The sequence below is a fragment of the Nicotiana sylvestris genome, unplaced genomic scaffold, assembly GCF_000393655.2.
Source record: "Nicotiana sylvestris unplaced genomic scaffold, ASM39365v2 Un00001, whole genome shotgun sequence".
Lineage (NCBI taxonomy): Eukaryota > Viridiplantae > Streptophyta > Magnoliopsida > Solanales > Solanaceae > Nicotiana > Nicotiana sylvestris.
Window position 1 is genome coordinate 522,590 of NW_027184337.1, and position 14,015 is coordinate 536,604.

The 14,015-nt window shown below is 44.4% G+C and overlaps 1 pseudogene; it reads left to right on the plus strand.

Annotated features, from left to right (window-relative positions):
- The first annotated feature begins 2,174 nt into the window (after positions 1-2,174).
- LOC138884600 (uncharacterized) lies at positions 2,175-10,342 on the plus strand (annotated as a pseudogene).
- Positions 10,343-14,015: the final 3,673 nt, after the last annotated feature.

Genomic DNA, 14,015 nt, shown 5'->3' on the forward strand with positions numbered 1-14,015 from the left:
TCAAAAAAAAAAAAAAGAGTGAAAAGAAGTTTAAAATTCATAAATATTTCCTTAGTCACTTTTCAAAAAATACAAAAAAAATATAAAAATCCAAAAAAATATTTTTCTCCTTTTCTTTAAAAGATTGTAGTCAGAAGGGGTTTAGTTTATTTACTCTACGCCTGATCGGCCCGAACTACGCGGGTTTGATTCTCAGCGGATGTGAGATACGTAGGCAACCCTCATCGGGTCCAACCCCCTTTTTGCTAAAATAGCCAAAAACAAATAAATAATAATAAAAAAACATGTCAAAATTCTGTCATAAAGAAGTCGGGTGATGCTGTTTTGTCATAAATAGCCGAATATTTCCAAAAGGGACGCCGGAAGGCTGACTTTGCATAAACAGCCACTTTTGGGGTCATGTTCAGGATCTTGTCCAATTGACCCACACAGCCTTAAAATCTTCATCCCCGAAGTGCTGAAAGGCCGTGTTCAAAAATCTGATCTTCCTTTTGAAAAATAGTCGAAATATCTTTTTCTTTTTTAAAAAAAAGTCACCTTAACAAATGTGCAGGATGAGCACGATGCAAAATGAACACTTTTCGATAATGACTAAAATCCCTGTCAAGTTACGGCTATGGTGGAATGATTTAGGTGCTGAGGGGCAAGGTGAGGTCAAGAAATATCTGAAAGGTCTCACGGGTTTATTGGAAATCTAGCCTCGTGGTGATATCATAAGAGCTTTGGTCACCTACTGGGACCCGGCACACAATGTTTTCCACTTCTCCGATTTTGAACTCACCCCGACTATGGAAGAAATGGCTGGGTACATCGGAAATGCTGAACTTCCGTTAAGGCAAAAATACCTTGTCGCCCCAAGAGCTGTCACGGTACATCGATTCCTAGACTCACTAAAAATACCCAGGACGGTCCGCAACCCAGATTTGGCCACCGGTTTTTCTAATCCATGCTTCATATACGACAGGTATGGTCATGTAGGAGGATTCAACAATCTGATTAATAAGCTATGCAGCAAAGGTAGTCGTCAGAAGTGGGATAAGCACAAACGGGTGGCTTTCATGATAACATTTTTGGGCCTTTTAGTATTTCCAAGGAAAGATGGGAATACTGATCTGAAAATATCCGGGGTAGTCAGTGCTTTGCTCACTCAGAACGACAGTACTCTCACGCCTATGGTGGTATCCGATATCTTTCGAGCTCTCACAGCTTGCAAAGCCGGGGGAAATTTCTTCGAAGGTTGTAACTTGCTGCAACAAATGTGGATAACTGAACATCTCTGCCATCGTTCCGAGCTCTTGAGCCATGGTTCCTCGGAGAAAACTTGCATAGAAGAATTTTACACGAGAACCAAAGAGATCAGTCTGCCCAAAAGAGTTATGGCATGGACCTCATTCTTTCAAGCTCTTACTGCCAACCAAATACGGTGGACACTGGGATGGCTGCCTGTTGATGAGGTCATATATATGCCAGCAACTAAAACTCATTTCCTACTGATGGGACTTAAGAGCATTCAACCTTACGCGCCCTGCCGAGTCTTGAGACAGCTCGAAAGATACCAGATAGTACTACACGAGGAGGATCTTAGTGCTCAAACAATGTAGATAAGTCCTGACGGACAATTTCCTAAAGCAAAAATCCGCCAGATCTGGAATGAATGTCAATATTTGAAAGCAGATACTTGCGTGCGGGATCGGGCCAAAAGTGAAATTGCACCAGGCTACCTTGCATGGTACAGAAGAGAACTCGAACATGAAAGGCCGACTAAAAGACCCCACATCCTGAATTTCGCGGAGTCATCGCAAAAGCAGTGGGATTGGTTGGCAAAAGAAAGAGGCTATCATACCAAAATCAGCAGGTTGAAGCAACAAGTGGAAAGCCTGAAATATGAGCACAACGTGCAAGTTGCTACCGATCTGGGAGGACGAAACAGGTTGACTCAGGAAAACGAGATGCTCAGGGCCCAGATCAAAAAGGTGAAGATGGATGTTGATAAACAGCCAAGGAGTCGATCAGACGAGCAGTTGATAAAAAGGTTGAAAAGTGAAGTCAAGGAATGGCGAGATGGTTTAGAAAAGTCTAAAAACGTCATGACAGAGCTCAGGGCATAGTGGGATACAAGAGTAAATAATCATCACCGATACTTGCATCAATTGAAAGGCGACCACGAGAAAACTATGGCCAAAATGAAGAGAGAGATGGCTGCACTTGAGTTTAAAGCAGTTAATCAGGCCAAGGATTTCCAAATTGAGAGCAGATACTATTACGACTTGTTAGCCCAGATGAAGGTAGAAGTGCGGCAATTGAAGGATCAGCATATACAGGATTCTCAGGTATTCAAGATGTGCAGTAATTAGATAAAACGCCTGCTCATAGAGAAGAAACAAACCAGAGATAGGATCAGGACCATTGCCCATGCCATCATCAGGCGGTGTCTACGGTGTGAGAACATGACCAGCGTTACCATTCTCTCGTCAGTGATGGGTTATGTCAAGTAGGCCATGCATAAGTTGGAACAACTTGAAAGGGATCTCACACCCAGGACCGCGGCGAGGCCGAACAATGCCCCGCGGGCACCAATTTTCAAAACCATAATGTATTCATAGGTCGAGTCTGTATCTTAACATCTTCTGTCTATCTTTCCGCATCAGGGTGTTTTAGTCTGTTTGAGTCTATGTTTATTTTCAAGGTTTGGTCTTCCTTTTTCAAAAATGTTGGTTGTAATAGATCGTTTCAGTAATAAAAGGTGTGCTTCTTTTTACACTCATATGTTTTTGAACTACGTAATGATCTGATTCATGTGGCATCGTGGTACGCAGGCAATCCTCATCGGATCCGGTCACATTTTAACCACAAAAAATAAAAGGAGAAATAAAAGAAAAATAAAAATATAATAAAAAGAAAGCCGGAATGACGCATGCTTTCGTCGCAAACATGTAGGGATCCACTTAACTGTATAGGTGCATCATTCCCCAACGTGAGATTGTCTATCTGTTATTTGTTTCGAACTAACCAATCGTTTGTCGTTGAGTTCCTCCAGGTTTTAGAAAAGGCGGTTGGTTTGGTGAAAGTATGGTCTCACACTCATACTTCACGAGGTCGAAAGGGAGTGTTCAATTACCTGTTGTTAAGTCACGAGGCGGTGCTCACACTTATTTCACAAGGTCAAAAGGAAGCATAGAAATGTCTTCAGAAATTCCTTTGCCGACAATTCCTGTTTCTGAGGAGAGTTCGATCTCGGCCGTCCTTACGCCCGAGTCCGCAACTACGGAGGAAAATAGAATACTGCGGCTCCGTATGTTGGAAATGTTGGATGACTGGAATAACGTAAAAGAGCCACCAAGTGTCGTCCCTGGATTCCCTGAGTTATTCTCCAGGACAAGCGGGACTTCTAATGTCCCCATAAGCTATCCTGCTACCCCGTTCGGGTATCCAGCCATTTCGGCTTTCTTATCCCCGAGTGTCAACAACGGATGTAAACACAAACATCCTTACTGCACCACCCTGCCCGATCACGGCACAACCTGCTACATACAAGCCAAATTTTGACTCATCCTCGTTTAAATTCCAAGCACCATCTTTCTCAATGGAACCAACTCGGTTCACCACCAGCACTCATCCTCCACAGCCTCAATGCAAGTTTGCACCTGGGCAGGATCAGAACCCCAAAATTGCTGAACAAGATGAGATGGCCAAAAGAATGAGAAGCCTTGAGAAGAGTTTGAAGAACATACAAGGTTTGAGCGGACAGAAAAGCGTCTCCTATGCCGATCTATGCATGTTCCCTCACGTGCACCTACCAGTGGGTTTCAAGACCCCAAAGTTTGAGAAGTACGACGGGCATGGGGACCCCATTGCTCATCTCAAGAAATATTGCAACCAATTGCGGGGAGCCGGAGGAAAAGAGGAGTTGCTAATGGCATATTTCGGGGAAAGTCTGGTAGGAATAGACTCGGAATGGTATATGGACCAGGACATATCCCGATGGCATATATGGGATGATCTCGCCACAGATTTTGTGAGACAATTCCAGTATAACATCGACATTGCACCAGACCGAAATTCTCTGTCAAACTTGAAGAAGAAACCTTCAGAAAGCTTCAGAGAATATGCTATTAAGTGGCGCGAGCAGGCGTCAAGGGTGAAGCCTCCCATGGACGAGATAGAAATGGTCACTACTTTTCTCCAGGCTCAAGAGTCCGACTATTTCCAAAACATGATGTCAGCCATGGGAAAGCCTTTCGCAGAAACGATTAAGATTGGGGAGATGGTGGAGAATGGTCTGAAAACGGGTAGAATTTTGAGTCAGGCAGCCATAAGGGCAACCTCCCAAGCCGTCCAAAGCGGGTCCGGAGGAATGGCAAGAGGAAAGAAAAAGGATGAAACGGCCATGGCAGCATCAGAAGCAAGGGAATATCGTAATCACAGGCCTCGTTTTCCAGAAAGGACCCCATAACACTACTACCCCCACCAAAATGTGGCATATGCTCCTCAACCCTACATGGTCATGAACACCCATCCTTATGTCCATCCGTCACAGCAAGCCAATCGGGGCCAAGCTCCACCTCCCAGAAACCAGCCTCCCTACCGCAACCACTATAACCCACAACCTCCTCCAAATAACTTCTGCCCTCAGTAACCACCTATAAGGCGAACCTTCACAACCATCGGTGAACCATACTCTACTTTGTTCCCGAAACTAGTCCAGTTGGGTTTCTTGCAGCCAGTCCCTCAAACAAGGCACAATCCGGCATCACCTTCTTACAAAGCCGGTGTTAGATGCGCCTATCACTCAGGAGCGGAAGGGCACGATACAACGACTGCTGGGCTTTGAGAAGGGTGGTCGAGAATTTAATAGAGCAGGGGAAAATAGTGCTAAGGGATGAGGAGGTCCCAAACGTGACTAATAATCCATTGCCAACTCACAATAACGGGCCGCTGATTGGAATGATTTGCGAAGACAAAGAATTTGACCGTGCTTTGAAAGCTATAATCGCCATTGTCGATGCAGGGAAAAAGCCTGAAACAGCCCAAAAGCTAGAAAAAGGGGGAAAGAAGGTCAGTACTGTGAAGTGCGAGCCTGAAAAGAAGGAGAAAAAGACGGTGCATATGAAGAATGGAGTTCTTTACGTCCCGCGAGGTCAAGCAGAGAAGCCGCAGAGTTTCGAAGTCAAAAGGGCAAGGGAAATGTACGTACCAAAAGGGGCCTATGTGGTCCGGGGAACGATTCAACCACCTCGGCTGAATGAGCCAGCGGTTATCGGATGCGTGCCACAGGAGCCGATGACCAACCCATCGACAACGCCGTGGAACTATCAAAGAACGTTGGTTACGTACAAAGGTAAAGAAGTCACGGGAGAACTTCTGGAAAATACTTTCGTTGGAAGGTATTCGAACACTCAAGAGCTAAACAACGCCACGCGGAGACGCTTCCCACCAAAGAAGCCTGTAAGCATTGAAGAAGCGGAAGTTTTCTTCCAACAAATGAAAATGCTAGACTACGAAGTGGTAGATCAACTACACAAATGACCCGAACAAGTGTCCATGCTATCACTACTGATGAGGTCGACCGAGCACCAAAAGATCTTGTTCAAGACCCTGAACGAAGCATACGTACCAGTTGAAACCTCAGTTGAACAACTGGAACGGATGACGGAGAGGTTCTTCGCCATTAATCAGGTCTCTTTCAGCAAGAACAATTTACCCCCAGATTGAGCGGCACACAACAAAGCCTTGCATCTAACAGTTAAATGCGAAGACTACTACATCAAGCGGGTAATGTTGGATGGAGGTTCAGGTGTTGACATTTGTCCGCTCTCCATGCTACAGAGAATGGAAATTGGGACCGGAGGAATCCGCCCCAATAATGTCTGCGTAAGGGCTTTTGACGGCGTCAAGAGAGACACCCTCGGGGAAATAGACTTGGTGTTGACCATAGGGCCAGTGGAGTTTGAAATAACCTTCCAGGTGCTTGACATGGATACTTCCTACAATTTTCTCCTCGGCAGACCTTGGATTCATGCGGCAGGAGCTGTGCCTTCCACTCTTCACCAAATGGTGAAGTTTGAGTATGAAGACCGAGAAATTGTGGTCCACGGAGAAGACGAGCAGTCTATTTATCGGGACCTGTCCATCCCATATCTTGAACCAAGGGAAGGGAGCGAGCACACGGTCTTTCAGGCTTTCAAAGTTGTGTTAGCTGAGAAGTATGAAGAGGGAAGACCGTGCCCCCAATATTTCTTGTCTAACGCCTCGATCATGGTAGCAAAAGAGATGATCCGGCACGGATTCAGGCCAGGGAAAGGGCTCGGACGAACATTGCAAGGAATAACGCAACCCATCACCTTGCCATCCGCTAAGAAACTTTTTGGGATAGGTTTTCAACCCACTCCAGAAGATGAAGAATGGGCAAAGAAGAGGAAGGATGAGGGTTGGAAACTGCCTCGGCCACTGCCGGATTTATATGAAACCTTCATCAGACCAAGATACACTGAAGAAGAAGACGATGAGGTTTTCACGGCTGAGGAAATCGAGGAGATATGTGGGGCAATGAGAGAAATGCTCTATGAGGCTCACATGGTTCAATCAGGAGAAGGCACCAGCACCGCCGAGATGATATATATGGGGCCAGATGCCAAACTTCAAAACTGGGAGGCCACGCCATTCCCGACTAGGCAGAAGTCCGGTAGACCTGTCCTGCCACCTTTCCTGCATCACGAGTTATCTCCAGGATATAACTTGGATGTTTTCTTCCCTTCAATTGTTGTTTTGAATCCTGAGTTGTAAACATTTGTTGTCTTCCAAATTCCGAGAAAAAAAAATCATCATCATTGTTTTCTCATTTTTTCCTTTGTTCTGATTTTTGTTATTTTTCATTTATCTTTTCTTTCAGTTATAATAATGCGGCTTTAAATATGACATGCTTGCGGACTTCATGCCCAGATCACAACGAGCTATTTAATTGTGAAATAATGAACCCAGAACAAGAATATGATGAAGAAGAGTCTTTTAGGGGAATAAACCGAGAATTGGAACACTTTGAAATTAAACCTAAGCCAAATCTGAATGACACCGAACCAGTTAATTTAGGGACTCCTGAAGAAATCCGAGAGACCAAAATAAGCATTCACACGGATGAGAAAACGCGAGACGCGATAATTCAACTCCTTTTTGAATTTAAAGATGTGTTTGCTTGGTCATACGATGACATGCCAGGACTAGGTATTGATCTAGTGGTTTATAAATTGCCAATTCACCCTGATTGTCCTCTAGTTCAACAAAAGTAAAGAAAGTTCAAAACTGAGGTCAGTGACAAAATTAAAGAGGAGATCACCAAGCAACTGAAACAGGAGTGATTCGGGTAGTCCAGTATACAACATGGTTGGCGAACGTAGTTCCAGTACAGAAAAAAGATGGGAAGACTCGGGTATGTGTGGATTATCGAGATCTGAATAGGGCAAGTCCCAAAGACAATTTCCCATTGCCCAACATCCACATCCTTGTTGATAATTGCGCCAAACATGAGATACAATCTTTCGTAGATTGCTGCGCTGGGTATCATCAGGTATTGATGGATGAAGAAAACGTCGAGAAGACGGCCTTCACTACACCTTGGGGCACTTACTGTTATCGGGTTATGCCATTTGGTCTGAAGAATGCTGGGGCAACTTATATGAGGGCCATGACTGCCATTTTTCATGACATGATGCATCAAGAAATAGAGGTGTATGTGGACGACGTGATAGTCAAGTCCACGACGCAGGATAATCACATCCAAGATTTGAGGATGTTCTTCGAGAGACTGAGGAAGTACGACTTGAAGCTGAACCCAGCCAAATGTGCTTTCGAAGTCCCATCGGGCAAGATTTTGGGCTTCATAGTGAGCAGGAGAGGTATCGAATTAGATCCAACAAAGATTAAATCTATCAGAGATCTACCTCCCCCGAGAACGAAGAAAGACGTGATGAGTTTGTTGGACAGGCTAAACTATATCAGTCGATTCATTGCCCAGCTGACGAGCACGTGTGAGCCCATATTTAAGCTATTGAGGAAAGATGTGGCGATCAAATGGACGGATGAGTGTCAAGAAGCTTTTGACAAAGTCAAAGAATATCTTTCAAATCCCCCAGTTTTGGTCCCACCAGAGCCAGAGAGACCACTGTTCTTGTATCTGACAGTCTTGGAAAATTCTTTCGGTTGCGTCCTCGGGCAACATGACATAACCGGAAAGAAAGAACAAGCAATCTACTACTTGAGAAAGAAATTCACCGGCTACGAGGCCAAGTATACTCTGCTAGAAAGAACGTGTTGCGCTCTAACGTGGGTTGCTCAAAAGCTTAGACATTATCTCGAAGCCCACACTACTTTCCTCATAAGCAGGCTGGATCCTTTGAAGTATATATTTCAGAAACCGATGCCTACTGGAAGACTGGCCAAGTGGCAAATCTTGCTTACTGAATTCGACATAGTCTATGTCACCCGCACGACAATGAAAGCCCAGGCGTTAGCAGATCATTTGGCCGAAAATCCAGTTGATGAGGGATACCAGCCGTTGAGTACCTATTTTCCAGATGAAACAATAAACACCGTAGAAGTAGTCTCGGAAGACACTCATGTTTGGAAGATGTTCTTTGATGGGGCCGTAAATGCCAAACGTGTAGGAACCGGGGCAATTTTGATTTCACCCTCCGGTCAGCATTATCCTACCACAGCTAGACTGCGTTTCTTTTGCACGAACAATACAGCTGAGTATGAAGCCTGCATCATAGGCATGCATATGGAAATCGATCAGGATGTCGAAAACTTACTGATTATGGGAGATTCTGACCTGATTCTCTGGCAAGCCCAAGGTGAATGGGAAACTCGGGATATCAAGCTTATTCCTTACCGATAGCACGTGGAGGACCTCGGAAAGCGTTTTAAATCAATAGAGTTCGGGTATATCCCACAGTGTCACAATGAACTAGCGGATGCGCTTGCTACCTTGGCTTTAATGCTACCTTACCCAGGCAACGCCCACATCGATCCCTTGGAAATCTAAATCAGGGAAAGACACAGCTACTATAACGCAATCGAGACAGGATCGAGTACACATCCATTGTACCATGATATCAAGAGGTTCTTGAAGACACAAGATTATCCCGAACATGCTACTGGAGATCAAAAGAGAACCATTAGGCGACATGCAAGTGGTTTCTTTTTTATCGGCGAATTGTTGTATAAGAGGACCCCATACCTCAATCTACTAAGATGTGTTGATGCCAAGGAGGCAAGGAGGATCATGCACGAAGTACACGCAGGAGTGTGCGGACCTCACATGAATGTGTATGTTTTAGCAAAGAAAATCCTTCGAGCAGGTTATTACTGGATGACCATGGAAAAGGACTGCTTTAGCTTTGTTCGGAAGTGTCATCAGTGTCAGGTGCACGGTGATTTGATTCATGCACCTCCCACGGAATTGCATCCCATGTCTGCACCTTGGCCATTTGTTGCTTGGGGCATGGACGTCATTGGTTCAATCGAGCCGAAGGCCTCAAATGGACATAGATTTATACTGGTTGCCATCGACTACTTCACAAAATGGGTAGAGGCCGTCACTCTCAAGTCGGTCACTAAAAGAGCTGTAGTGGATTTTGTACATTCAAATCTTATCTGTCGTTTCGGCATTCCTGCAACTATCATCGCAGATAATGCAGCGAACTTGAATAGTCACTTGATGGGAGATGTATGCAAGCAGTTCAAAATAACGCATAGGAATTCCACTCCTTACCGGCCCAAGGCTAATGGCGCTGTAGAAGCAGCAAACAAGAACATCAAGAAGATTTTGATGAAGACGATCCAGAGTTCCCAACAGTGGCATGAGCAGTTACCGTTTGCATTATTGGGATATCACACTACGGTACGCACGTCAGTAGGGGCAACCCCTTATCTCTTGGTTTATGGAACCGAGGCTGTAATACCAGCAGAGGTAGAAATTCCTTCGCTTCGAACCATTGTCGAAGCAGAAATCGAAGACAGCGAATGGGTTAAGACTCAATTGGAGCAGTTGACTTTGATTGACGAGAAAAGAATGGTTGCGGTTTGTCATGGGCAGTTGTACCAACGAAGAATGGCTCGTGCTTACAACAAGAAAGTCCGACCCAGGAATTTCGAAGTGGGTCAACTGGTACTGGGGCGCATTCTGCCACATCACCAGGAAGCAAAAGGGAAATTTTCTCCAAACTGGAAAGGCCCATACATCATCAGGAAGATATTGCGGAGAGGAGCATTATACCTAGGTGATATTGAAGGAAATGATCCCGAAACAACGGTGAATGCGGATGCAGTCAAAAGATACTATGTCTGAATTGTACTCCAGTTGTCCTAACACATTTGAAATGATGAAGGTTTTATTCCCACTACCCCAAACATTATCAAATCTCTCTACAAGCCTTTGAGCCGGTTACATTTTTTGGTTACCAATCAAAAAAAAAAGGAAAAAAAAGAAAAAAAAAGAAAAAAAAGAGAAAAAAAAGAGAAAAAAAAGAGAAACAAAACAAACAAAACAAAACATTGATGAGAGCCTAAACTACATCTGACTTGATTCCGAAATGATACGTAGGCAGCCTCTCTCTGAGGTTCAGTCACACCAACAATAAAATCCCATTTACCCTGAAATTGAAGCCGGGGCACACCAAACGGTTTAAGAATTTGTAGTATCATCTACTGTTCTTTACAAAACACAGGCCTTTCAGATCAATTACCAAAGGTAGGGGGAGCCAAGAGATATCATGATTGGAGGCCGGTACATTCTAAATTGAGAGAAGTAAAATGAGAGAGTCTTGTCGGTGAAAACCTTCGGGTACCGCGAGGCGACGGGAGTAGAGAAACCAAAATGAGAGAGCTTGTTTAGTAAAAGCTCGCAAAGAGTGCTATCAAGCGACGACAGGAAGAGAAATGAGAAAGGTCAACTAGCGAAAACAAGCAAAGGGAGCTGTTGGCCGAAATGATGACTCCATCTCAGGAAGTCTCGGCAAAGTTCCACCTGTTTTGGAAACATAGGTCCATTGTGGTTCGTGAGAAAATGCATGTTCGTTGAAGGTCAGGCGTCCAGTCCAAAAAGCATGTCATGTCCATTTAAAGTCAGCATGTTCCTTTCAGATAAGTTTTTTCTTGTCCCAAAAGGGACACTTCCCTTCTAAAATTTGTTTCCTCCTTTCTTTGTTTTACTTTTCTTTGAATCCCCTTCATTTTTTACCCTAAGTTCCAGATATACCGGAAAGGATAGGTGGCAGGATTGGCTTCATGGATTTCCGTTTCGCAAAGGAAAATGCCTCTCTTCATTGGTATGTTCGTCCAAACCTGATGGATCATGATGTTGACTGCATTCTAAGTAAAGTAAAAAAAAAAAATCCCACAGGTTTTTCCCTTTGTACAAATCCCCACAGGTTTTCCCTTTGTACAAATCCTCACAAAGCCTCCCTTTGTAAAAATTCCCCAAAGAGTCTGCCCAGCAAAATCCCCATAGGTTTTCCCTTTTGTACAAATCCCCACGGGGCTCCGCTTTGTAAAATTCCCCAGCAAGCCTGTCCCAACCAATCCCCAGCAAGTACGCTTTGTGAAATTCCCCAGCGAGCCTGCCCCAACAAATCCCCGGCCAGTCCGCTTTGTAAAAAATCCCCACAGAGCCACCTTCAGACAAATCCCTATAGAGTTTCCCCTTGTGCAAATCCCCACAGAGTCTCCCCAATAAAATCCCCATTAAAAATCCCCAAGCAAAACGGGATGGAAAAACCAAAGCCTCACAAGGCAAATCATCACGGAATCTGGAAATGCAAGCCTGAGCAGTCTAAAAGGGTTTCACCATTTGAATCCGATCAATGGCAGAATTTCTCAACAGAAATAAAGGAGCAACAAAGCAACCAGAACAATCAAGGTCACCGAACCAACCGCCATTTCCGAACTGACAATTGTTCTTTGTTTGAAAAGTTGAAACAGGTATGATCCAAGACAACCGTGCAAGAAGTAGGTGTCACCCAAAGAAGAAAAGAAACATATGAGTGCAAGAAACAGTTTGGCAATAAGGAATCCACTCGAAAGGGAAGTTTCCACAAAATTCTCTTTTACATTTTTACTAAAACAAGAAAAACTCAAAAAAACGGGTCAGTTAGTATCCCCAGAACTTTTTCCATTTAGCCAGCATCAGGGCTCCAACCCTGAACTGAGCAATGTCTGATAGTCAGCATTAGGGCTCCAACCCCGAACTGAACTTTTTCCAGTTAGTCAGCATTAGGGCTCCAACCCTGAACTGAACTTTTTCCATTTAGCCAGCATCAGGGCTCCAACCCTGAACTGAGCATTGTCTGTTAGTCAGTATTAGGGCTCCAACCCTGAACTAAACTTTTTTCATTTAGCCAGCATTAGGGCTCCAACCCTGAACTAAACTTTTTTCATTTAGCCAGCATTAGGGCCCCAACCCTGAACTGAGCATTGTCTGTTAGTCAGCATTAGGGCTCCAACCATGAACTGAACTTTTTTCATTAAGCTAGCATTAGGGCCCCAACCCTGAACTGAGCATTGTCTGTTAGTCAGCATCAGGGCTCCAACCATGAACTGAACTTTTTCCATTTAGCCAGCATTAGGGCTCCAACCCTGAACTGAGCATTGTCTGATAGTCAGCATTAGGGATCCAACCCTGAACTGAACTTTTTCCATTTAGTCAGCACTAGGGCTCCAACCCTGAACTGAACTTTGTCTGTTAGTCAGCATTAGGGCCCCAACCCTGAACTAAACTTTTTCTAGTTAGTCAGCATTAGGGCTCCAACCCTGAACTGAACTTTGTCCATTTAGTCAGCAATAGGGCTCCAACCCTGAACTGAACTTTTTCCATTTAGTCAGCATTAGGGCTCCAACCCTGAACTGAACTTTGTCTGTTAGTCAGCATTAGGGCTCCAACCCTGAAATGAATTTTTTTCTAGTTAGTCAGCATTAGGGCTCCAACCCTGAACTGAACTTTTTCCATTTAGTCAGTATTAGGGCTCCAACCCTAAACTGAACTTATTCCAGTTAGTCCGCATTAGGGCTCCAACCCTGAACTGAACTCTTTCCATTAGGCCAGCATTAGGGCTCCGACCCTGAACTGAGCATTGTCTGATAGTCAGCATTAGGGCTCCAACCCTGAACTGAATTTTTTTTTCATTTAGTCAGCATTAGGGATCCAACCCTGGACTGAACTTTGTCTGTTAGTCAGCATTAGTGCTCCAACCCTGAACTGAACATTTTTCTAGTTAGTCGGCATTAGGGCTCCAACCCTGAACTGAACTTTTTCCATTTAGTCAGCATTAGGGCTCCAACCCTAAACTGAACTTATTCCAGTTAGTCAGCATTAGGGCTCCAACCCTGAACTGAACTCTTTCCATTAGGCCAGTATTAGGGCTCCGACCCTGAACTGAGCATTGTCTGATAGTCAGCATTACGGCTCCAACCCTGAACTGAATTTTTTTTTTCATTTAGTCAGCATTAGGGCTCCAACCCTGAACTGAACTTTTTCCATTTGGCCAGCATTAGGGCTACAACCCTGAACTGAGCATTGTCTGTTAGTCAACATTAGGTCTCCAACCCTGAACTGAACTTTTTCCATTTAGTCAGCATTAGGGTTCCAACCCTGAACTGAGCATTTTTTCTGTTAGCCATCATTAGGGCTCCAGCCTTGAACCGAGCATTCTACCTTATGGCGACATCAGGGCTCCAATCCCGGAGTTGCATTTGGTAGACTGAAATTCTCCAATCCATTTATCAATTCTATATACTCCCCGACAATTAACTCACGAAATTTTCCTAGTGAAAACTGGGGCAGAAAATTTCGTTCGTCTGTTTTTTCCCCGCAGGTCTGACCTCGAGACACACGGATCGAGACGACCCACGAGATGAGTCTCAACTCAGAATAAAAGAAGAAAAAGACAAAAAGAAGATATTCCGAGATATTTGGAAAAACGAAGGGCGGATCGCTCAAAGATTTGATCAAGGTCCCGAGTTCGACC